At 43.9% G+C, this 24131-nt stretch overlaps 1 long non-coding RNA gene across 1 annotated transcript in view; it reads right to left on the bottom strand.

Moving 5' to 3' along the window:
* Positions 1 to 319: 319 nt before the first annotated feature.
* LOC141051708 (uncharacterized) overlaps positions 320 to 24131 on the bottom strand; it is a 308183-nt gene continuing 284371 nt past the window's right edge. Inside the window, exon 3 of the long non-coding RNA XR_012220683.1 lies at positions 320 to 792. This is a non-coding gene — a long non-coding RNA (uncharacterized lncRNA). The remainder of the gene's footprint in view (positions 793 to 24131) is intronic.

The following is a 24131-nucleotide window of genomic DNA, read 5'->3' as shown; positions in this document are numbered from 1 at the left end:
TGATCCTTCTACAATGTGACAGCCCTTGAGATATTTGTAGACAGCTATTAAGTCTCCTCTCAGTCTTCTCTTTTGCAAACTAAACATTCCCAAATCCTGCAACCTTTCCTCATAAGACAGGGTTTGCAGACCGGTCACCATTCTGGTCACTCTTTTCTGAACTTGCTCCAGTTTGTTGATGTCTTTTTTAAAATGTGGCGCCCAGAACTGGACACAATATTCCAGATGAGGTCTGACCAAAGAGGAGTAGAGGGAAATAATGACTTTGCGTGATCTAGACTGTATGCTTCTGTTAATACATCCCAGATAATATATATATATACATTATATTATATATATTTTGGTATGGTTCTTCTTTCCTAAATGGAAAATGTCAGGAATTTGATAAACACGAGACATTATATAGTTATTTATTTAATAGCCTTCTGCTTGGTCTCAAGAAATGGCGACATGATGGATTAATGTAGGCAGATCGATCTTGTGCTAGCTGAGATAAGTCCACCAGGGTCTTCTCTGCTGTTGTCTTGATAGTATCAAGTCATTAGGTTGTTTGACTTTCTCTTGCATTGTTCCTTCTATGCTTCTGACCATAATATCCTTTTCCAGTGATTGCTCTCTTTGTATGATGTGTCCAAAGTAGGCAAGTCATAGCTTGGTGATCCTTGGTTGGAGTGACATGTCTGGCTTGATTTATTCCAAAATTATACATTTAGTTCCTCCACAAGCAATATTGTATGATCTAGAACGTATGGCTTTAGGTTTATTGCGGATCCTTCCAGCGGTGAGCTCATTCTATAAATGAGAATAAAATTGGTGAATCAGCAGAGATTATAGTGACATGTCCTCCTGATATATGATCCTTTCTTACTAAGAATGTTATCAATAGTAAATCAACTCAGTGTGTAATTCACACCGCTGGGAACCTTTAATTAACCAGGAAGATAGGGCTGACTGTGATGTATCTGAAGTATTTTCATAGGTACCTTTAGGGATGGTTTACAAGAGCACAGGCAGGAAAATCCACTTAAATGCCACCTTCGTGTGTCATTGCCAGGTTCTTATGTCATTAAAACCCTGCTAACCCAGCTTTCTGCTTGGAACATATTCGGCACTAGATGTGCGTACGACTGAGGGAGCCATTGTAAACTTGTTTAGCTATTTGGTTGTGCTTTGTACTCTTAACAATGGGTTGCACACCGAGTCTAAAAAAGCCTTATCTGAAGTGTTCACACTTTTCCTTGACTATTCAGTTATTGACTGCGATCATGCAAATGGAAATATGACTGCAGCAGAGTTAACTGAAGATCATAGAGGAGTCGGAACTTTATTTTCAGGGACAATCAACCCATGGACATTCATGCAAAAGGTTGGCATTACAATGACATGTAATGTTCAGGCTCCTGCTATTAGACCACATGACAAAAGTGAGAAACTGAATTTATGTTCCCATTTTTTCCAGGATTACATCACTCGAGTTTGCAGACAGTAAAGCTTTCACTCTATTGAGGGACTAGCTTTTCCATTGTCAATGAAAGGGTAATGGGACTTCTTAATATTTTTCAGCCACTGTTTAGTAGTTTTGATTAATGGCGGGATGGGTTGTGATGAGACCCCCACTAATAACTCAAATGAAAATAAATGATCCTTGAATTACAAGCAGAATTGTCTACAGACCAGTAGACTTGTGACTGAGTCCACATACTGCTTTGTTCATTCTAGAAGATATATATATATATATATACATATACTAGATGGAGGCGGCAATGTCACGATGGGGCATGCTTGGCAGCGTTGAGAATCTCTCCCTCCATGTGCCCACCCACCTATCCACTCTCTCTTTTCCCATGTGCTGACTTCTCCCATCTGTGCACTCTTCTTTTACCTGTCTACCCCATGTGCTATCCCCCTTGTCTGCTGTCTCTCTCCTTCCTGTGCTGTGTTCTCCCCTCATGTGCTGTCCCGTTTGAGCTGTCTCCCCCCTGTGCACTGTCTCTCTCACCCCTGTGTCTGACCGTGTACAGAACATACCACAGCTACTTGGCAGGGGAGGATCAAAAGACATTACAGCAGGAGATCGCAGAGGATACTAGCTCAAAAGGGTGCTTATACTCAATACTGAGCAAAGGGTCTGAATACTTATGACCATGTGAAATTTCAGTTTTTCTTTTTTAATAAATTTGCAAAAATTTCTACATTTCTGTTTTTTTCAGTCAAGTTGGGGTGCAGAGTGTACATTAATGAGAAAACAATGAACTTTTTTGAATTTACCAAATGGCTGCAATGAAACAGAGAGTGAAAAATGTAAGTGGGTCTGAATACTTTCCATACTCACTGTATACATATTGTGAGACAGTGACCGGCATTATTGTAAATGTCGCAGAGGAGGTACTCTGCGCTGTAAGACAGTAATGTTGCTCTGGGACCTGTAGTCCTACAAGCCTTGTTTCTGTTATAAGGGGGCTTACAAGGTTAGCTGGAGAGCTGGGTGGGACTGACTAACCACACACACCTCCCACCTATGGGGGTGATTTCAGTTACATAATGTTACTGTGGTTTGGGTCACATGGTCTATTTTGTAAGGTCCTGAATAGGACAGGGCTCTGGTTTTGGGAAGGACCTGCAAGAGTACAGGTCTCCTGGAAGGCACATGGTGGAGACATGTGCCTGGAGAGTCCAGGTCGGCTATCTGTGTTAGGGGAAGCTACCATCCTTCAGTTGGTCTGGAACTGTCGGATGTGGACTTGTCAAGCAACTCGTGGTACTGGACAGTGATCCCCATAAGGCAGCCTATGTGATGCCAACCTGTGAAGCCTGCAACATGGCCAAGCAGGTAACCCAGAGCCTGAGAGACTGTGTGCACTGACAAGGGTCAGACTAATGAACTATGTGGACATATCCGTAGTTGAAATGGGACTATGTGGGAGGCCTGTGATGTATAACATGGCCTAAAGTGGTTTATGAGTGTGCAATAAACCGTATGGACTATTCTGTGTGCGTTTTATGATGCTTAAATAAACTGCATGGACTGGTTTTGTGAGAAAACCGTGCCTATGTGCCTTCATGCTGTTGCTAAGCGAGTGTCCCCCAACACATGCAGCAAGCGCTGCCTTACATAATATATTGTGGTCGGCTCACTCGGCTGTACATGGAGGTAGACACGGGAACACTGCTGCTTTAAGAACTTCCTTAGGTTTCTTATGGACAGCATAAACCAAGGTGTAGTAAAACAAATACAGCCCTCTGGGCAAAACAGGTGAACAAAAGGAAATGGTTGCAGAAAGCACAGTCCTTCTCAGAGAGAGGTTTCTTCCGCTCACCGCTAGCAGAACAAACACAGTTCAGTTGGGTTGCAGCTCAACAACTTCTCTGGAGTGTTCCTCTCCAGGCAATGAACACTGATGCCTTTGGAGGCCAGCTACTTATGCCCCAGAACACACACACTGGGGTGGAGATAAGGTGCACATCCTCCCACCCGCTCTATGGATGTCTACATAAAAGCCAGCCCATTATGTAAAATAGATTATCACCTCACTGTACTTAGTATGCTGGAGGAAAAACTATGGGTTTTAGTGAAATATATCTCCCCTCCAACACTTTATCAGTGACTTTGTCACTATATATATATATACTGCACCTCCTCCATCCCCCCAGCACCCCCTCTCTCTCTCCACTCATCTCAGCCAAAGACTTTGCCTCATTCTTCAAGCAGAAGATTGATAACATCAGAGACAGTTTTGGTCGACAACCCCAGAGCCTGTCCTTCTAACTGATCAGCCTCCCTCCTCCAAAACCAACTTCTCCACCATTACAGAAGATCGACTCTCCACTCTACTCTCAAGATCACATCTCACCACCTGTGCATTTGAACAGATCCCATCCCACTTCATCCCAAACCTCACCACAGTCTTCATACCAACCCTAACCCATCTCTTCAACCTATCACTAACAACTGGTGTTTTCCCCTCAAGCGTTAAACATGTCTCAATCACACCTATCCTCAAAAAGCCCTCTTTTGACCCATCCTCTGTATCTTGCTATCGCCCCAGATCACTTCTCCCCTATTCTTCAAAACTACTGGAACAACACATCCATCTCGAACTGTCCTTCCACCACTCTTCTTGCTTCCTCTTTGACCGCTTACAATCTGACTTCCAGCTGAATTACTCCACTGAAACTGCTCTAGCTAAGGTCACCAATGACCTATTTACTGCCAAAGCCAAGCAACACTACTCAGTCCTCCTCCTCCTGGACCTGTCCTCTGCCTTTGATACAGTGGACCATTCCCTATTACTTCAAACCCTCTCATCTCTTGGCATCACAGACTAGGCCCTATCTTGCATCTCGTCATACCTAACAGACCGGACATTCAGCGTCTCCCACTCGCACACCATTTCCTCACCTCGCCCCCTGTCTGTCGGAGTCCCGCAAGTTTCCGTCCTAGGGCCCCTGCTCTTCTCCATTTACACCTTCGGCCTTGGACAGCTCATAGAATCTCATGGCTTTCAGTATCACCTCTATGCTGATGATACACAGATCTACATCTCTGGACCAGATATCACCTCCCTACTAACCAGAATCCCACAATGTCTGTCTGCTATTTCATCCTTCTCTGCTAGATTTATAATACTTAATATGGACAAAACAGAATTCTTCATCTTTCCCCCATCTCACTCTATTCCCCCAATGGACCTATCCATTAAAGTAAATGGCTGCTCACTCTCCCCAGTCCCACAAGCCCGCTGCCTCGGGGTAATCCTTGACACTGATCTCTCCTTCAAGTCACACATCCAAGCCCTTTCCACTTCCTGCAGACTTCAACTCAAAAACATTTCACAGATCCGTACATTCCTCAACCAAGAATCTGCAAAAACCCTAGTTCATACCCTCATCATCTCCCGCCTCGACTATTGCAACCTCCTGCTCTGTGGCCTCTCCTCTAACACTCTTTCACCCCTCCAATCTATTCTAAACACTGCTGACCGACTAATCCACCTGTCCCCCCGCTATTCCCTGGATTCTCCCCTGTCAGTCGCTGCACTGGCTCCCCATTACCGAAAAACAGCAATGGAGCAACAAAGTTTACCCGTACAGGCCTCCAGACAAATGCACTATCAGGATGCAGTGGACCCATATAATTAAGATAACACAGGTGCAAAAATACCAATGAAACAACCGCTCGCAGCCTACCAATACATGGAGGGGGCGGTTGCCTGGTATATTGATGCACAAAAAACTTGTATGCGGCGCTGTTCACATCATGGCCCACACAGCATCCAGGCCAGCCTAGTAGTGACACCCTTCTATTAGCTCAGGCGGGCTGGCCCAGCACTATCAAAATGCAAGCCATGGGGACAGACACCGCAGTTTACATGACCAAATGGGCCCAACTGCTTCCTGATAGTGCATTTGTCTGGAGGCCTGTACGGGTAAACTTTGTTGCTTCATTGCTGTTTTTTGCTATTGGAGGATTTTTAAGTCCTCTTTCTGTGCCGTACTGTATTAGCACTGGCTCCCCATTACCCAAAGACTCCAGTTCAAAACTCTAACCATGGCATACAAAGCCATCCATAACCTGTCTCCTCCATACAGCTACGACCTCATCTCCCGGTACTTACCTGCAGGCAACCTCCATATTAGGGTCGGCGGAATGCACCAGATATAAATAATAGAAGGTGCGTTTGCCGCCCGGGGTCCACCGTGCAGTAGATGATAAGACCGCTGCTGGACAATGGCAGATACACCACTAGGCGAAGTACTGCGCTCGGGTTAAAGTCACCCGAACGCTAAGAGCGGCTCTGTTCAGACACAGAGTCGCTTCCCAGTAAATAACACAAAGACGCTGGCCCTGTTAGCCTCACAGGATAACCAGCGGGTGGCGTTGCAACCGCAACCGCCAATGGACGCTGCTACTGCAGGGCGGCAATAACTATAACCGCTGGATGACGGCGCCAGAAAGCCGGACACCGCCGGACGCTAGTGTGCAGTGCAAGAAGTGATGTCTTCACTCTGAAAAGGCCAACTTCATGGCTAGCAGCTCCCTGTCCCCGATGGAGTAATTTTTCTCCGCCGGTGCAAAGGTCTTTGAGAAGAAGAAGCAGGGATGCTTCTGATCTTGAGCATCCTTTTGGAAAAGGACTGCTCCTGCCCTGACAGAAGAGGCATCTACCTCCAGTATAAACGGTCCAAGCATTAGGGTTAGCTCCTTTCTTCGTGAGAGCAACCAAAGGAGCAACCAGTGTGGAAAAGTGAGGTATAAACTGGAGGTAATCATTGACGAACCCTAAAAAGCGCTGCACTGCTTTGAGTGAATGCGGTTCTTGCCAATCCATTACCGCTTGCAGTTTGGTAGGATCCATAGCCAACCCCTGGGCCGAGATGATGTAGCCCAGGAACGGCAAGGACTCCTGCTCAAAATGGCACTTTTCCAGCTTGGCGAAAAGGGAGTTCGCCTGTAGACGGTCGAAGACCCTGCAGACGTTTCTTCGGTGAGTGGCCAAGTCTGGTGAAAAGATGAGAATGTCATCCAGATAGACCACCACCGAAGTATAGAGCATGTCGCGGAAGACGTCGTTGACGAAATCCTGGAAGACAGCAGGCGCATTACAAAGGCCGAAGGGCATGACCAGATATTCATAGTGGCCATCCCTGGTATTAAAGTCTGTCTTCCTCTCGTCTCCTTCGCGAATGCGGATCAGGTTGTATGCCCCCCGTAGATCTAGTTTCGTAAAAATCCGGGCCCCTCGCAACCTGTCAAACAGTTCAGAGATCAGCGGAAGAGGGTATTTATTTTTTACAGTTATGGCATTGAGACCTCTGTAGTCTATGCAGGGACGTAACTCTCCGCTCTTCTTCTGAACAAAGAAGAACCCTGCACCAGCCGGCGACACCGACTTTCTAATAAAACCCCTAGCCAGGTTCTCCCGGATATATTGTGACATAGCTTCTATCTCGGGGAGTGATAGTGGATACACACAGCCTCTAGGAGGTTCCATGCCTGGCATGAGGTCTACTGGGCAATCGCATGGACGGTGCGGCGGGAGCGTCTCCGCAGATTTTTTGGAGAAGACGTCCGCGTACTGGTGGTAGGGTTTAGGCAGCGCGGAGAGATCCGCAGGCACTTCAGTGGAGGACACTTGAAGACTGCCCCTCAGACACCTTCCCTCACAGTCCTTGCTCCAGGCGACTATCTTCTCTGTCGCCCACTCGATATGAGGAGAGTGGCAACGGAGCCAGGGAACCCCGAGAAGCACCTGATCAATGCCATCGGGCAAGATGAGCAGGGACAGAGTCTCACGATGAGAGGGTCAGATAAAGAGCCCAAGTGGAGCTGTCTGATGGGTCACCTGAGAGGGTAACGGTGCTCCATTAACCACCCTTATGGTCAGAGGCTGTGGTAATAGTACCAGGGGAATGGCGTGTTTCTGGGTGACGGTAGAAGACATAAAGTTCCCCTCGGCCCCGGAATCCACGGTAACCTCTGCCTCCCAGGTGGAGGACCCACTGTCTAAGATGCCCCGGAATACCGGTTTGGGTGAGAAGGGTTTCATATTGGACTGCCCACCACCTACGGCCACTGGACGTGGACATTTTTTCGCCCGCAGAGGACACGTACTAGCCAGATGACCAAACTGTCGGCACTGAAAGCAACGTACAGAGCTTCGCATCGGCCGTGGCTTTGAGCCGGTGCGAGACACCTCCATAGGTTCGGAGGGTAAAAGCTCCTGTGCGGGGTATGTTAGTGGCTCGGTGAATGTGGGAGCCAAGTGAACCTTACATCTGGATTGAGCCCGTTCCAACCCGTGCTCCGTAAACCGGAGGTCAATGCGTGTGGAGACGGCAATCAATTCCTCCAGACTTGTGGGAACCTCTCTGGTAGCTAGAGCGTCTTTAACATGCTCAGCTAACCCTCTCCAAAACACCGGGACTAAAGCTTTGTCCGGCCACTCTAACTCGGAAGCCAATGTCCGGAACCGGATGGCATAATGGCTGACCGAGAGTGAGCCTTGTTTTAGGGATAGCAATTGCAGGGAGGTGTCGCGCGTGATCCATGGCCCCAGAAAGACGTGATTCAGGGCCGTGAGGAACTGAGCAGCACCCTGAACCACAGGATCATCACGTTCCCACAACGGTGTAGCCCACTGTAATGCCCAGCCAGACAAGAGTGACACAATAAAGCCCACCTTAGCCCGCTCTGTAGGAAACCGTGCAGCCAGTAACTCGAGCTGAATTGAGCAGTGGCTCACGAATCCCCTACAGGTGGCGCTGTCACCCAAAAACTTGTCAGGAAGCGGGAGGCGAGTAATTGTCGGCGTGGGCAAAAGTGCGGGCACACGTGAGACAGCCTCAGCGACTGTCTGAGCGGCAGCTAGCACAGTATTCGCAGCTGAGTTGGCGCTCTCAATAGCCGCCAACCTGCTCTCCAGCTGCCGAATATAGCGCTGCAACTACTGCACGCCTGCCATTACCAGCCAGACCCTGGCGTTAGTGTAATGTTAGGGTCGGCAGAATGCACCAGATATAAATAATAGAAGTTGCATTCACCGCCCGGGGTCCACCGTGCGGTAGATGATAAGACTGCTGCTGGACAATGGCAGATACACCACTAGGTGAAGTACTGCGCTCGGGTTAACGTCACCCGAATGCTAAGAGCGGCTCTGTTCAGACACAGAGTCGCTTCCCAGTAAATAACACAAAGACGCTGGCCCTGTTAGCCTCACAGGATAACCAGTGGGTGGCGTTGCAACCGCAACCGCCAATGGACGCTGCTACCGCAGCGCGGCAATGACTATAGCCGCTGGACGACAGCGCCAGAAAGCAGGACACCGCCGGACGCTAGTGTGCAGTGCAGGAAGCACAGTGTCACTTGGCTTGCCACTAATGCGAGCTGACTATCACCAACACTCTGTCACCATTCGTAATATAATATCAGAGGGAAGGGGTTTCTTAATAAGTCAGTCACCAGAACATGCATCCATCACCATTCACACTCAGCATGATATGCTACACTAGCGCATGGCCGAGTTGCCATGCGGGCTTTTTATAGCCAGGCACTTCTGGGACCTTCCATTACCCTGGAAGGAACCAATCAGATCCGACGCAGGACCTGAGCACGTGACCTCTGCTCTCCAGTTAGAGGTCAAGTTGCGGGCATGCCCAGTAGCATGGCACGAGGACTTAGCCTCTTGAGTGGGTCCCTGCTGAGCAGGTTGCGCTACCATTGCTGCACCAGAGGTGGCAGCAACATCCAGGCTCACAGAGCAAGTCTGAGCAGCATGCCTGGCTCGCCGTGATTGCTGAGCAGGGCCCTGAGCGGTTGGAGCGGAATAGGAGACCACTGAATGTACGGCTCTGAAATCCTGCTGTGCAGCGCCAGAAATCCGACGCCTAACACTCCAATCCTCACAAGATCTCTTCTTCCCACAATCGCATACAAGATTTCTTCCACACATCACTCCTAAACTGGAACTCTCTACCACAACATATCAGACTATCGCCTACTGTGGAAATCTTCAAAAAGAACATGAAGACCTACCTCTGCCTACAACCTGAAGAAACCACTGCACAACCAGCTCTACCCTTGCCTTCTGTATCCTCAGCCATCCCTTGTAGATTGTGAGCCCTCGTGGGCAGGGTTCTCTCTTCTCCTGTACCAGTCGTAACTTGTATGGTTTAAGATTACTGTGCTTGTTTTTATTATGTATTTCTCTCCTCACATGTAAAGCACCATGGAATAAAGGGTGCTATAATAATAAATAATTAATAATATATAATAATTATTTGATCCCTTGCTGATTTTGTAAATTTGCCCACTGACAAAGTCATGAACAGTCTATAATTTAAAGGGTAGGTTAATTTTAACATTGAGAGGTAGAATATCAAAAATAAAATCCAGAAAATCACATTGTATAAATTATATAAATTTATTTGCATTTTGCAGTGAGAAATAAATATTTGATCCCCCACCAACCATTAAGAGTTCTGTCTCCTACAGACCAGTTAGACGCTCCTAATCAACCCTTTACCTGCATTAAAGACAGGTATCTTACATAGTCACCTTTATAAAAGACTCCTGTCCACAGACTCAATTAAATAGTCAGACTTTAACCTCTACAACATGGGCAAGACCAAAGAGCTTTCTAAGGATGTCAGAATACCAAGAAAGTAGCGAATTAAGAAAAAGAGGCTAGTGAAATGGATGGTCTTATGCAAATCCTAGGTCTGGCATCAAGGATCAGAATATAAAAGGACAGAGCAGACACTCACTACTTAAGCAAAGCTACAGTTGGAAATGTTCAAATCATTGCCAGCCAGCTAAATAGCCTGGTAATCACCCAGTAAGGGTGACACCTGGAGGAAACCCCATATGCTCAAACACATTGGACAGCTGGGCTTTCATTCACAGTCCTGACAGTTCAGCCTGAATCTGCCTCAGATTGGGCGGCTGAGCTGTCACTCACAATCCTGACTGCTCTGCGCAACCTGATTCTATAGGGCGAATGAGCTGTCACTCAGTGTTCTGTGATATGAGAGGTAGAATTGTGAAACTATCATTTTCTTTTCAGCCGCTTATGTAGCCTTTGATGGACTATATTTCCAGTAGAGCTGGAGACAATCTAATTTTATGCCAGACATTTCAATGTTGTCAATTTTTATGGAGGTCACTTGTCCTAGTTTTGTATTTTGGGATTACAGGAGGTGCTTTGAGATCTTGGAGGAAACTTCCATATAGACTGGAGACCTAAAACCTTAATCAGCGCATTGTTTGAGCCATGTAATTATTCGTCCTATAAAATGACTTATCTGCCATTAGTCAGTATGGATGCCGTATACATGTCGGAGATGCGAATACATCCCGCGAGGTGCAGCCACGTTCTACTGTGATACACTGATCTCATTAATTAGTACCATCGAAATATTTAGATTTTTTTTTTCTTTTACATTGGCTGTGTTGTCATCATCGCCCTTATTGAGCAAAATTACAGTAATTAAATAGGAACAATAGAAATGAAATGATACCAGCAGAGACATCAGACAATTGTGGCATTCAGTGGGGGTAAGTGCATTGTGAAACTTGGCTTTGCTTTCAGCTTGAACTCATCCACTTGCGAAAGCAAACAGAAACATGTTTTATTTAGCGATGTGTAATAGCAACGGAGCTGTTTTCATGCCGTTAGAAGAAGGCATTAGAGACAGCAGGAAATACACAAAACACTTTAGCAGCCCATAAACGGGACCCGTACTGGCTACTAAACCATGAATAATAAACTTCTTCCAATTGACAAAGTCATTTCACTGAATCTCTTAATCTTTACAATTGCGGGGCGATGTTGATGCATACATGGGGAAAAAAACCCAAGACGCTTAGTGATTTTATAAACGAATGCCTTCATAAATTAAACAAAGACAATGAAATTAATTTAGGGATTTGGGGATGCACGCTGGGAAAAACATATGCTTACAATTAGGGGATCCTTTATGTGGTCTGCGGCACAAGCTGAGGTCATTAATATTTATAGGGGGAGTTCATCGATGTTGTAGTGGCGGCAGGGAAACAAAAGTTTACTGGTTTACCTAGTTTACTGGTTTACCTAGTTTATTGGACAATGTTACTTAAGGGTATTCCCGGATTGCACCTGATTATTGACTGAACTGTAAAATAGGGAATCAGTCACCAGGTTTTTGTTATGTGATCTGAGGGCAGCATGATGTAGCGGAAGAGAGCCTGATTACAATTATGTGTCACTTTACTGGGCTGTTTTTGTTGTTTCAATGCAATCAGTATTTTACAAGCAGGACATTATCACTACAGGACTAGGTGTCCCGTGCCTCCTAGTCCAGCCTTGTCTCCAGCACTGATTAGCAGCTTTCTGTGTACAGGGCTCAACCTCTGAGCTCTACTAGATCTGCAGCTAAGAAAATTGGGATACTATCATACCTTCAGCACCCAGTAAACTCTGTGATACATTGCTGAAATCAAAGTCTCTGCCTCTACATTGTGCTGCTACCAGATTACATATAAAAAATCCGCTGATAGATTCCCTTTAAACAACTTTTCAGCAGTGTTTATGTACCATAAAGGACATATACTGTAGATATAGTAGGATAAAAGACATAGTTGCGCCAACCAGTTGATAAATGGCTTCAGGTCATCAGTAAAGGGGTCCTGTGCAAAACTCCCTAACTAGATTGAAACATCTGAGTAAAAAATAGATAACAGTGCTTGCTGTAAAACACCCTATAGTGGAGTATAATGAGTGTTCATATAATAAAGCATCATGAAGAAAAAATTATACCTAAAGTAAATCTATTGCCTAAAAGCAGAGTTCACTTATATTAATGGTGAATCCTGGCTCCTTCCGTATGGGGTGGGGGGTATCAATCGTTAAAGTCCGGTGAATAAACCTGGAGAAACTGCATGTAATATAACAGGAGCGTGACAGGCAGGAAGACAAATGCATCCATCCACAGGTACAGAGTAGATCACTAAGGTGTGCTCAATAATAATCCAAATGGGGGATCTCTAATGTGGCATCATAGGAATGTGCTCAGCAGGATTTTAAGCAAGTCTGTCCTCGGAGATGAAGTCTATCACCTGTGTACGCGGCGGTATGTCACCAGGAAGCCCTGACCGGTGGTGTTCCCAATAGTGCTCCTCTTCACGTAATGTCAGTGGCTCAAAAGTACGGTGGCCTAGAGGAGGCAGACCTTCTTCAGAGTGATGGAAGGAGTCATTATTCGCCACTAATATAGGTAACCTCAGATGTCCATGTTTTAGGCACTAGATTTGCATTATATATATTTTTTTTGCATGTGTAACGTATAATACATTTTATGCACACTCAGTACACTCCACCATAGGGTGTTTTACAGTTAGTGCAGTTAACTCATTTTTTTCTCAGTTGTTTTGGCTTATAGATATAGTCACTACTACTTAATGAAGGCTGTATTCTGCCAATAGAGTCCTCAGAAGAGTTATCGCTGGGAGTTATGCTGCATACTCTATTGATAGAGTGCACAATCCCGTAAATGGGTCCTGTATTCTGTTGACAGCTGCCTCAGGGCAGAATTGGGGAACGTGATTTCCCTGAAGCCATGTAGGATAATCTGAGCTGTTCCCACTTGGAAAGTAAAAGGCTGCAATATTATTATAGGGGAATTACTGTTAATATTGTTCTGTAGTGTAAGCATTAAAGTGCATTAACCGGAAAAAGAGTTCGATTAAAGGGAACCTGTCATTGGGTTCATGCTGCCCGAACCATGGGTAGTGTGAATCAGAGCCTGGCTAACTGATTACAGAAAGGAATGTTGTAATCTGAAATCCTGCGGCATTTCAAAGTAAACATGCTTTGAAAATCCTGCCATAGACTATAGGGACTGTCTGGGGACAGATATGGCTAGTCTGGTGCAGTTCCCAGCTAATGTCTACCAGCCTTTCTCCAGTAAATTGAAAGGTCACTCCCATGTATGTACATAGGGAGAAAGACTCTGATTGCTGCTGCCTGTAGTTCAGGCAACATGAATCTAATGAAAGATTCTCTTTAATAATATATCAGAAACTGTCCTATTGTTTAAATCAGGGTTTTTGAAAAATGTACCGTACTTATTACTTTTTTAAAATGTGTTTTTATTATCCACCATTATGAAAAAAAGCAAAAAAACAAAGTCTTGCACTTTACACACTGACCATTAGGCCCTATACGAGACTCATACTTTCTGTTTAATCCAAATGACTTTTCATCAGTCTCATTATCATCACAGATTGGATTACAATGAAAGATAACCCCTACAAAAACAGTCGATAACACAGGATCCACCATTCACAAGGTGCTATTCCAGCTCACCATTTCCTTCTGTTTAATCCTGTGATTTCCATAATTCCACGACTTTTCCTTTGTGTTGCAATTTCAATGTTAAGGAGTGTACTTTTCATATCTGTATCTGTATTTTCTAAAACTGAAAAATTATGCAATTTTGTAACTAACCACTGGGTTATTTTAGACTTCTTTCAGCTCTTTTATGTAATTGACATGCACATTAGCAGCAGTAGAATGATGCAGGTCCTATCTTTTGTATTGAAGCATCTAATGAATGTGTGCAACAGGTCATTGTGAAGAGAGGTGAATTTTCCAGATAGGCAGAGAAATGGCATTTTGTAAAATCACTTATTTCTAAAAGCAAGACTTCAGGTGTGTAAATAGTGCTGGACAATAATGCAAGGACATCAGCATTAAAGCACCACTCCAGCGTTTTATTTTTCAGCACTGGAGTGGCACTTTAACTGTAAACCCCCTGCCACCGCTCTTGTGTTCACCTTCTGGCTTCACCTTTTACAGACGCCGCTCTGGTCCCATGGCTCCAACTTGTACCTGTAAGTTCTGATTGGTCAGACATCAGAAATTATGTCACAAGAGCTCAATGCAAGTCTATGAGAGCCAGAACAAGGCTCTCCTAGAGGTGTATTAAGACCTCTGACTCACTCCATGAACCACTGGAGCTGCCGGAACGTGACTTTTTGCCGGAGATCGACGTGAGTTACTGTGGAAAAGGATTAAGGTGGCAGCTGGTGAGTATGAGACAGGGGTCAGGGGAATTATATAAACCACCACTCCAGTGGTGCAATGAAACAAAAAATCGCTGTTGTGGTGCTTCAAAGAAGAGCATATAAGGTAAGACTTAGAGAATGGCTGTGACAATCATCTAAAATTTTACTAAATAATGCAGAAAAAGGTCATTATCAATTGAGGAAATCATTATAATCAATCTAGAAAGTTACTGGAGGTGCCCATCACAGTGTAAGAAGCACTTGAGAAGACAAAAAAAATACTGCTCTGACATAATGCAGTAGGGTTTAGATCAATTTTAGAGACGAGATTTAATCACTCCTGACTAGAGTTGAGCGATACCGTCCGATACTTCAAAGTATCGTATCGGATGGTATCGGCCGATCTTTAAAAAAAGTATCGGTATCGCCGATTCCGATACCGGAAGTCCCATTCAAGTCTATGGGACTTCCGGTATCGGAATAAGAAAAACCCTTTCCTGCCCTTGTACAGCCTCTCTGGGGTCTGTACGGGCCTTTCGGGGGGCTGTGCCGGCCTGCCAGGGGGTCTGTGCAGGCTCCGGTGGTCTGTGCCGGCCTGCCGGGGGGCTGTGCCGGCCTGCCGGGGGGGCTGTGCAGGCTCCGGGGGGCTGTGCCGGCCTGCCGGGGGGCTGTGCCGGCCTGCCGGGGGGCTGTGCAGGCTCCGGGGGGCTGTGCCGGCCTGCCGGGGGGCTGTGCCGGCCTGCCGGTGGTCTGTGCAGGCTCCGGGGGGCTGTGCCGGCCTGCCGGGGGGCTGTGCCGGCCTGCCGGTGGTCTGTGCAGGCTTCGGGGGTCTGTGCAGGCATCGTCCGATGGGACTACAAGTCCCATCGGGCGATGCCTGCTACCATGACAGTGATTGACACATTAGCCAATGATGGGACAGTAATAGTCCTATCATCCGGCTAATGTGTTGAATGTAAAAAAAAAAAAAAAAATTACATGCTACATACATACAACATGCATACTACATACATGCTACATTCATACTACATACTACATACATGCTACATACATGCTACATTCATACTACATAAATACTACATGCAACATACATACTACATATATACTACATACATACTACATATATACTACATGCATGCTACATACATACTGCATGCTACATACATACTACATGCTACATACATACTACATGCTACATACATACCACATATATACTACATACATACTACATACATACTACATGCATGCTACATGCATGCTACATGCTACATACATAACACATATATACTACATGCATGCTACATACATAGTACATGCTACATGCATGCTACATACATACTACATGCTACATACTACATATATACTACATGCATGCTACATACATACTACATGCTACATACTACATATATACTACATGCATGCTACATACATACTACATGCTACATACATACTACATATATACTACATGCATGCTACATACATACTACATGCTACATACATACTACATATATACTACATGCATGCTACATACATACTACATGCTACATACATACTACGTATATACTACATGCATGCTACATACATACTACATGCTACATACATACCACATACATACTACATACATGCTACATGCTACATATATACTACATATATACTACATGCATGCTACATACATACTACATACATACTACATATATACTACATACATACTACATACATACTACATGCTACATACATACTACATATATACTACATGCATGCTACATACATACTACATGCTACATATATACCACATACATACTACATACATGCTACATGCTACATATATACTACATATATACTACATGCATGCTACATACATACTACATGCTACATACATACTACATATATACTACATACATACTACATACATACTACATGCATGCTACATACATACTACATACATACTACATGCTACATACATACCACATACATACTACATACATACTACATGCTACATACATTCATACATATATACTACATGCATGCTACATACATACTACATATATACTACATGCATGCTACATACATACTGCATGCTACATGCATGCTACATACATACTACATACATACTACATGCTACATACATACCACATATATACTACATACATACAATACATTCATACAATACATACATAGACATACAGTGCATATAACATAGAGTAACATACTTACCAATACTTGTCACATTGTTCCCCGAAGCCATTGTCTTTTCCGGAATAAATATTAACATAACAAACCACAAAAATACTCACCCACGATCCGAAGCAGTCCACGAGTGTGTCCCACGACGATCTTGGGTAGAGAACTGCAGCATCAGATGATGCTGCCGTTCTCTACGGGCTGCAGGAATCCAATGACGGAAGGTAGGTATCCTTCCGCACTGTATTCCTCCGCCACTTAAAAAAAAAAAAAGTCCCTAGTCTCACTTTATGCCATTGCTGTGTGGGAAATTCCCACGCAGCAATGGCATAAAGTGAGACTAGGGACTTTTTTTTTTTTTAAGTGGCGGAGGAATACAGTGCGGAAGGATACCTACCTTCCGTCATTGGATTCCTGCAGCCCGTAGAGAACGGCAGCATCATCTGATGCTGCAGTTCTCTACCCAAGATCGTCGTGGGACACACTCGTGGACTGCTTCGGATCGTGGGTGAGTATTTTTGTGGTTTGTTATGTTAATATTTATTCCGGAAAAGACAATGGCTTCGGGGAACAATGTGACAAGTATTGGTAAGTATGTTACTCTATGTTATATGTACTGTATGTCTATGTATGTATTGTATGAATGTATTGTATGTATGTAGTATATATGTGGTATGTATGTAGCATGTAGTATGTATGTAGTATGTATGTAGCATGCATGTAGCATGCAGTATGTATGTAGCATGCATGTAGTATATATGTAGTATGTATGTAGCATGCATGTAGTATATATGTAGTATGTATGTAGCATGTATGTAGTATGTATGTGGTATGTATGTAGCATGTAGTATGTATGTAGCATGCATGTAGTATATATGTAGTATGTATGTAGCATGTAGTATGTATGTAGTATGTATGTGGTATGTATGTAGCATGCATGTAGTATGTATGTAGTATGCATGTAGTATGTATGTAGCATGTATGTGGTATGTATGTGGTATGTATGTAGCATGTAGTATGTATGTAGCATGCATGTAGTATATATGTAGTATGTATGTAGTATGTATGTGGTATGTATGTAGCATGTAGTATGTATGTAGCATGCATGTAGTATGTATGTAGTATGTATGTAGTATATATGTAGTATGTATGTAGCATGTATGTGGTATGTATGTAGCATGTAGTATGTATGTAGCATGTAGTATGTATGTAGCATGCATGTAGTATATATGTAGTATGTAGTATGTATGTAGTATGTATGTGGTATGTATGTAGCATGTAGTATGTATGTAGCATGCATGTAGTATGTATGTAGCATGCATGTAGTATGTATGTAGTATGCATGTAGTATGTATGTAGTATGTATGTAGTATATATGTAGTATGTATGTAGCATGTATGTGGTATGTATGTAGCATGTAGTATGTATGTAGCATGCATGTAGTATATATGTAGTATGTAGTATGTATGTAGTATGTATGTGGTATGTATGTAGCATGTAGTATGTATGTAGCATGCATGTAGTATGTATGTAGCATGCATGTAGTATGCATGTAGCATGCATGTAGTATGTATGTAGTATGTATGTAGTATGTATGTAGCATGCAGCATGTATGTAGCATGTATGTAGCATGTATGTAGTATGTATGTAGTATATATGTAGTATGTATGTAGCATGTAGTATGTATGTAGCATGTAGTATGTATGTAGTATTTTTTTTTTTAACATTTAACACATTAGCCGGATGATGGGACTACTACTGTCCCATCATTGGCTAATGTGTCAATCACTGTCATGGTAGCAGGCATCGCCAGATGGGACTTGTAGTCCCATCGGACGATGCTTGCACAGACCCCCGGACATCAGCACAGCCCCCCGGCAGGCTGGCACAGCCCCCCGGCAGGCCGGTACAGACCCCCACAGGGTGCACAGACCACCGGCAGGCCGGCACAGCCCCCCCGGCAGGCCGGTACAGACCCCCACAGGGTGCACAGACCACCGGCAGGCCGGCACAGCCCCCCGGCAGGCCGGTACAGACCCCGGGCAGTCCACACAGCCCCCCGGCAGGCCGGCACAGCCCCCCGGCAGGCCGGCAGAGACCCCCGGAAGGCCCGAAATGACGGCGCATCATGATGCGCACACACCGCGCATCATGATGACGTCAGGCTGTCAATCAACTGAACTTCCGATTCCGATGCCGAATTCCGATATTGAAAAAATATCGGAAGTCGGTATCGGAATTCCGATACAGCAAGTATCGGCCGATACCCGATACTTGCGGTATCGGAATGCTCAACACTACTCCTGACACTTACGTTCTTAATTTTTAGATTCGTAAATCATTTTCTCAGTCTACAACAGTAATTCCAAAGAGTGTATAAGTCTGTTTAAAAGGCTTTTTCCGTCCAAAAAAAATATACAGTTTAATAGAATTTAAATGTAAATTCTATTAAAACTGTAGTTTTAAAAACTTTTCTTAAGTCAATAGTACAAGAGAATATAAGAAACCTTTTAATAATTTTTTTTTATCAGAAAGTTATTATTTTCTCCAGTTAGGTGCCTGTTATGATTGAGGGCATGATAATCAATACAAGGCCTTAAAGAACCATCCTTCTTGGCCACAAAAAAAAACCCGGCACCTAAGGGTGAAGAGGATGGTCTAATATGACCCTTCTCCAACGCCTCCTTAATATAGGATCGCATAGCCTCGTGCTCGGGTACAGATAAATTGAAGAGCCGACCCTTAGGAAATTTACACCCCGGGTTTAGTTCAATTGTCATAACTCCTATGAGGAGGCAAGGACGCAGACTCATTCTCACTAAATACATCATAGTAGTCCGCCAAATAGTCAGGAACCTCATGCGACTGAGGAGAGGTGGAAAAAACCGGAGCCTCACTAAAGGTACACCGGCAACCCCAACTCACCACAGACACAGACTTCCAATCCAAAACTGGATTATGAATCTGCAACCAGGGAAATCCCAGAACAACGGCATCATGCAGACCATGCAACACCAAAAATCTGCAATTTTCTTGGTAGTCTGGGGCGACCCGCATGACCAACTGGGTCCAAAACTGAGGTTTATTTTTAGCCAGAGGGGTAGCATCAATCCCCCTCAAAGGGATAGGCGTCTGCAGAGGTGTCAACGGAAATCCACAACGTTTAGCAAAATCCAAGTCCATTAGGTTTAGCGCTGCTCCCGAATCCACAAAAGCCTTGGCGGAAAATGTGGACAGGGAACAGATCAGAGTAATCGCCAAAAGAAACTTAGGCTGAACCCCACCAACAGAAAACGTGTGTGCAAAGCGTTTCTCACGTTTAGGACAAACAGAAATAACATGTGAGGCATCTCCACAGAAAAAACACAGCTTATTACGCCTTCTGAATTCCTGACGTTGCGCCTTAGACAAAACTCTATCACATTGCATAGGTTCAGACGTCTGTTCAACCGGTGGCAACACCTCTCGTGTAATTCTGCGTTCACGTAAACGCCGATCAACCTGAATGGCTAAAGACATAGAATCGTCCAGACCAGAGGGAACAGGAAATCCCACCATAGTGTCTTTTACGGCTTCTGACAAACCCTTCTGAAAGAGAGCAGCCAAGGCACTATCATTCCAGGTAGTAAGGACCGCCCACTTTCGGAACTTTTGACAGTACAACTCTGCAGATTCTCGACCCTGGTTAAATACTAACAGGGTCTTTTCAGCCTGATCAATAGCATTAGGTTCGTCGTACAGCAACCCCAAGGCTTGAAAAAATGCGTTCACATTAGTCAGAATAGGGTCATCTGGATTCAAAGAAAACGCCCAATCCTGGGGATCGCCGCGCAGCAAAGAGATGACAATTTTAACCTGCTGCGCGGGGCTCCCTGACGAGTTAGGCTTCAAAGCAAAAAATAATTTACAATTATTTTTGAAACTCAAAAATTTAGATCGATCCCCAAAAAATACATCAGGTGTGGGGATCAAAGAATCATAGAATCTTAGAATCATAGAATCATAGAATCGTAGAGTTGGAAGGGACCTCCTGGGCCATCTGGTCCAACCCCCTGCTCAAAGCAGGATTCGCTAAATCATCCCAGTCAGATGTCTGTCCAGCCTCTGTTTGAAGACTTCCATTGAAGGAGAACTCACCACTTCTCGTGGCAGCCTGTTCCACTCATTGATCACTCTAACTGTCAAAAAGTTTTTTCTAATATCTAATCTGTGTCTCCTCCCATTCAGTTTCATCCCATTGCTTCTAGTCTTTCCTCGTGCAAATGAGAATAAAGTTGATCCTTCTAAAATGTGACAGCCCTTTAGATATTTGTAGACAGCTATTAAGTCTCCTCTCAGTCTTCTCTTTTGCAAACTAAACATTCCCAAATCCTGCAACCTTTCCTCATAAGACAGGGTTTGCAGACCGGTCACCATTCTGGTCGCTCTTTTCTGAACTTGCTCCAGTTTGTTGATGTCTTTTTTAAAATGTGGTGCCCAAAACTGGACACAATATTCCAGATGAGGTCTGACCAAAGAGGAGTAGAGGGAAATAATGACTTCACGTGATCTAGACTGTATGCTTCTGTTAATACATCCTAGAATTGCATTTGCCTTTTTTGCTGCTGCATCACACTGTTGACTCATATTCAGTCTGTGATCTATTAGTATACCCAAGTCTTTTTCACATGTGCTGTCACTTAGCCCTATTCCTCCCATTCTATATCTGCTTTTTTCATTTTTATTGTCCAGATGTAGTACTTTGCATTTCTCCCTGTTAAAAACCATTCTGTTAGTTGCTGCCCACTTCTCCAGTTTATTTAAATCTTTTTGAATCCTCTCTCTCTCTTCTCTAGTATTAGCTATCCCTCCTAGCTTTGTGTCATCAGCAAATTTAATCAGTTTACCCTCAATTCCTTCATCTAAATCATTGATAAAGATGTTGAACAATACAGGGCCCAGGACAGAGCCCTGTGGTACCCCACTTGAGACATTCTTCCAACTGGATGTGCAGCCATTTACGACCACTCTTTGGGTCCGATCACTAAGCCAGTTATGAATCCACCTAACAGTTGCCTTGTCCATTCCATACTTAGTCATTTTTTCAATAAGGATTGTATGAGAGACTTTGTCAAATGCTTTGCTGAAGTCAAGATATACTATATCTACAGCATTTCCTTGATCCACCCAATCAGTGATACCGTCATAGAAGGAAATTAAGTTAGTCTGACATGACTTATTAGTTAGAAACCCATGCTGACTCTGTTTAATCACTTCATTCTTATCCAGGTATTGACATACATGTTGTTTAATAATTTGTTCAAAGATCTTTCCTGGTATAGAAGTCATACTCACCGGCCTATAGTTGCCTGGGTCCACCTTCTTCCCCTTTTTGAAGATAGGAACAACATTTGCTCTTCTCCAGTCTTCTGGCACTTCTCCTCTTCTCCAAGAATTTTCAAAGATTATGGAGAGGGGTTCAAAAATTTCTTCTGCTATCTCCTTCAGTGCTCTTGGGTGTAATTCATCTGGACCTGGAGACTTGAATTCATTCATGTTAGCTAAGTGTTTCCTCACTATCTTTCTGTTTATAGATATCCTGGATTCTTCTATTCCCTTAATAGGACAGTGAATAACAGTTGATGTTACATTTCCTTTCTGAGAGAAAACAGATGCAAAATAGGAATTTAAAAGTTCAGCCTTCTCAACATCCTGTCTTACCATTTCATCATTTTCATCCTGTAAAAATCCTATAGCATCTTTGACTTTTACTTTTGACATATCCCCAAAATCCTTTAATATTGCTTTTGACATCTCTTGCAAGCCTCAATTCATTTTCAGCTTTAGATAATCTGATTTGTGCCCTGCAGGTTCTGCAGACAGCATTATATTCTTCTTTAGATATGCCTCCCTCTTTCCATTTTATAAACATTTTTTTCTTCCTTTTTAGCATGTGCTTAAGTTCTGTGTTCATCCATCCTGGTTTCCTTAAATGCTTCCTATTCTTCCCTCTTTTCGGAATTGTTAACAACTGTGCTTTGAGAATTTCATTTTTCAAGATTTCCCATCCTTCCTGGACATTTTTGTCTTTAAGGATATCCAGTCATTGGATCCCTCCAATTCTCTTTCTGAATCCCTTAAAATCTGCCTTTCTGAAATCTAACCTTGACGTCTAAGTCTTCACAGGTCTTCCGCCTCTAGTTATCCAAAATTCTAAAATAGCATGGTCGCTACCTCCTAGGGTCCCAGCCACTTTTACCTCCTCAACCATTTCCTCCCTGTTTATAAGGATTAGATCCAAGGTAGCAGTTCCCCTTGTTTTCTCCCTTACCTTTTGGAAGATAAAGTTGTCAGCAAGAGAGGATAAGAATTTCCTTGACCTGTTAGTTTTGCCTGAGAGAGATTGCCAACAAATGTCTGGATAGTTGAAATCTCCCATGACAACTATGTCATATTTTTTGGAGAACTTGGCCATTTGATGCATAAAGAGTTCATGCATAAAGAGTTGACCTTTGGTTCAACAGCATGTGAACGAGCAAGATAGGCAGAAATTCCTCGCACTTCAGCAGCGAGCTGCTCCACACGATCAGACACTTGCTTTATCTCCATTGAGAGAAAAAAAAAATTCCCCCTACGGCCTCAGAGATAAAGAGGAAAGAATATACACACACCTTTTTTTTTTTTTTTTTTTAAACACAATTCTTTCCTGCTATTGAGTACCCCAGAATCTGCGGTTTGGGCGGGTGATTCTGTTATGATTGAGTCACCGTAGGAGGCAAAAACAGAAATGCTAGCTAGTCCTGAAAACCAGAGAAGTTGGCAACTATCAGATTGCAGACCCCTGAACCTATCAACACAACTAGCAGTAGCCGTGGGGGGTTCCTACGATGACCTAGACCCCTCAATCACAGCCGGAGAGATACATAGGCCTAAAGAAGGAAAGGGGAAATCTAACTGCCCCAGAGCAGACCCCAAAGCAATAGGCAGCCCCCCACATATAATGACGGTGAAGCAAGATGAAAACACTTACACAGACAGAAAGACAGGCTGAGCAAAGACGGGGCCCAAAAACTACCTACATAGGAATGGATAGGAAGGCTGCTGTCTGCAATCTGCCAAAACCCTATCAGAGACAAAAGCCAACAAGCTGATATAAAAATGGCCCTGAAGCAACTAAGCTTCAAAACTAAATCAGCACTCAGGTACTTTCAGAAGACAGAGCTCTAGGAACACTGCACACTCCAGCAGGGAGTGGCAGAATCCAAAAAGCAAGAAAAACAAAAACAAATCTTAGATGCAAAAAGGCAAAACAGAAAACTTAGCTTTAGGAGAGCAGGAATCAGACTGGAGTCCAAGAGTCCACAGAGAAATCACCCGCAGGGCAGAAAGGGCGTAGGCTGCCTTAAATCCAGTCAGTGACTCCACTCAG

This window comes from Dendrobates tinctorius, unplaced genomic scaffold, assembly GCF_039654945.1.
Source record: "Dendrobates tinctorius isolate UK_male_01 unplaced genomic scaffold, ASM3965494v1 ptg000158l, whole genome shotgun sequence".
Classification (NCBI taxonomy): domain Eukaryota; kingdom Metazoa; phylum Chordata; class Amphibia; order Anura; family Dendrobatidae; genus Dendrobates; species Dendrobates tinctorius.
Note: the sequence above shows the minus strand (reverse complement) of the source record. Positions and strands in the feature narration are given on the sequence as shown.